The following is a 3,538-nucleotide window of genomic DNA, read 5'->3' as shown; positions in this document are numbered from 1 at the left end:
AACAGAAATCGACAAAAAGCCAAAAAATATGATTGTCGATGCCACACTGGCATGCGGCTGCCTGTGTGGTAGGTCATGTGATCGAACATGAACGTGTGATCAATAAGGCTGGCCATGTACGATTCATGGACCGGGCCAAATTGGGCTGTGTGGGCCACACGAGCGAGTGGGCCCCACACAAATGAACCACATAGACGTGTGAGAATATTGGGCCAGGCCGTAAGATCCACACGACCAAGGCCATTTTGGGCCGTGTGGGCCTACATGGGCATGCAACATAGGCCGTGGGCCTATTTTTACTGTTTGACTGCTATGGTTGCACGGGTTTCTCGAGTCGACTGTGGACTTATTGTAGGGTCGGTAAGCTTACCTAGACCCCTAATTGACTGAAATGACTGAGTGACTGGTATGATTATGCATGTGATTAAGCATGATGATGTCCCACTAGTTTGATATTGTATGCCCTGATTTTATACATGATATTATGTTTTAGCATGTCATATATGTATATTGCATTGCATTGGGGTCGGGTTATATTGTTTGAAGAAAGTTTACTGAAAGGCCTTGAGCCTAAATTACTGGCAGCTCACCTGCAAACTACTGTCTATTGCCGCATTCGGTACTTTGTGGAGTGTAAGGATGGGTGGGTTGATTATATCCCTAAATGGAGCGTAGGGTTGGACGGAGTTGGAGTGTAGAGGCTGGCTGAGTAGGATTTGATACTGCATATCTGTTACTATACTAAGTATTGATACTGTAATGGGCCAAGACCCAAATGTATGACTGCTTCTGTATTGTAATGGGCTAAGGCCCTAACTGAAACTGAAATTGAAACTGAAACTGTTACCGAAATGGGCTTAGGCCCAGACTATGATTGCATACTGTCTGCTTGTTTATATGGGGATTACACACTGAGTTTTCATAAACTCACCCTTCTGATTCATTTGTTCAGGTAATCCCCAAACTTAGGCGAATCAGAACGGCGGGGGACTCAGCTATGGCCACACGACTCCTTTTTACTGTTTCTTATTTAATTAGGTTTATTTTTTAAAAGTTTTATTTGGGGTATTTTTCTGTAATAATGGCCGCTATGAGTTTTTACTCAAAATTTGGATTTTATACTGCTTTATGTTTTATATCTGCTAGAGGTAGATAAAACACGGGTTTTTAAAAGAAATGCATGTGTTTTAGCAAAATACCCACAAGGACAGAAACTATTTTAAAAAGCTTCCGCAACGTATAATATTTTGCAAAATAACGACTGAATAAAAATCACTGTTTTAGGATTAATAAAAGATAACGACGTGATCTAAATGGAAAATGTTTTAAGCAAAGTTACGATTTTTCAACACGAGCATCGGTTTTCAAACACACTATCATGTGACATCGCCAGATTCGGCCATAACATCCAGGCCGGGTTTGAGGTGTTACATTGATGACAAAAACAAAGAATGTCTTATCCAAAATGCTACCAAGGGATGGCTTCAACTTGCAACTCAATTCAAAATCCAAAATTCAAACTCCCAACATCTCATTCATGAGGAGACAAGGGAGTTAGAATGGATTGATGGTGAGTTACAAAACATAACATGAATGGCTTTGAAAATGGATGTTACAAAGTTGGAAAGGAGTTACATCCATGCACACATATATGGACGGTTTGCATGGCTAGGTTGACCAACATTTGATCAATTTTTTTTTGAAAAAAATGAGAACATGGAGACTAGAACTTAGTTCACTAAGGAGTTACTTAAGGTACTTAACCACTATGTCATTCCACTTACTTGTTAATGAACTAACAACAACAATTAAAATTTTGGGATGTGACAAAAAACATCCCTAAACAAACCCTTTTCACTATATATATATTTCGTTCTCCCTAATGGAACTTGACAAGTGTCGATTGTATCCAAAATTTCTCCTAATAAATGGCTTACAAAATGAGAGAAATATAAATGAGGATTCTGTACATATATTATTTGACCTATCAATTCAGTTGGCTCCTAACCAGATCACATTACAAACCCAATTAGCATAGTGCTCAAGCAAAATGGGTGTACCATACTTTTGGCAGTAATCTTACTAAGCTTATTCTTTGCTTGTCATATTCTTTTCTTAAAAAGCAAAATACCCTGAGATAAAATCTTTAATTACTTTTATGGTGGATATTGTACGCCAAACTCTAATATGCTAGAATACTGCTAATAGGCGGACTACACTATGCCAAACAGATAACTTCACATGTACATATCTTCTAATTGGATCCTCCAGATTTGGTGGTGTGATAATGTAGCCTAATTGAGTTTATATTTAATGAAAATTTGATGATTAACTATTGTGTTTACCTCAGTAAAGGCAATAGAAATGAAACTTATGATAAGTGAAGAAAAATGTATGAAAACTTAAGTATATATGTATGTATGTATGCATGTAAGCATGTATGTATGTATGTGTATATGGATATGTTTGGAAACTAAAGTAGAGAATTACATATTATATGAAGCATTTATGAATATTTAGGTATGAATTCCATAAAATGATAAGTTAATAAACCATAAAAGTGTAAGTTGAGCCCTATAAGTTGATTAACTTAGATGAATTTATTAATAGTATTAAAATGTGGTTTAACTGAATTGAAAAAGACGTGTTTATTGAGGACTCAACATTTACCAAGTGTAGGATAAGTAGGTTTATCCATTGTTACTTACTGAGCTTATTAAGCTCATGCATTAGTTGTTTAAACACGTAGATACTGGATTTTTCGAAAAGTTGTTTTTCCAACTTGGAGGCTTTGCATCACCTTCCATTAGAGGTTATTATGTATTTATAATAGTTATTATGGTATGTCAATTTTTGCATGTGCACAGCGACTTAATTGAATATAGTGTTTGTAAATTTGATTTGAAATTAAAGTCATTTTAATGTAATTATTCAAACTTTATTCTGTTATTTGACTTGAATGTGTTTACACTTTTTTTTATAAGTTAAAATGTTTTTTCAAATTGAAATTTTATGTTTTGGAACATATGGTAATGATATGGACATGTTAAGGCTTGATTTTAAGTGTTTTTTAGTCAATTTTCAACTTCAAGGGCCTTGTTTGGCAAAATGCTTTCCAGAATAGTATAGGGACCTAGGTTTGGACCCTTAGGCCTTAGGTATTGATACCTAGGGTCTTGATAGTACTATTGCACTGTTTTGTGAAAAAATGATCCCTCCAAGGCTTATGTATTGTCTTGGGCACCTCCGATCACCCACCGGACCACTTCAAATGATTTTAAATTGATTCTGTTGGAAAAATAGATTTTTTGGAAGCTTTGAGGCATATTTTTTATTCGTAAAGGTGGATATTTGGATCATAAAATTATGGTTTTATATTCTACTCCATGAGACCTTTACAACGATATATCATACGCTCAAAATACTTAAGTGATAAGTGAGAAATTGATGCTCAAAGTAAGCCACTTGTGAATTATGTTGAGGAAAATGAAAAGATTAGTCCCATATTGGTTAGATATCAAGTGTGGAATATGTTTAT

This window comes from Gossypium hirsutum, chromosome D08 (assembly GCF_007990345.1).
Source record: "Gossypium hirsutum isolate 1008001.06 chromosome D08, Gossypium_hirsutum_v2.1, whole genome shotgun sequence".
Lineage (NCBI taxonomy): Eukaryota > Viridiplantae > Streptophyta > Magnoliopsida > Malvales > Malvaceae > Gossypium > Gossypium hirsutum.
This window is presented reverse-complemented; position numbering follows the sequence as displayed.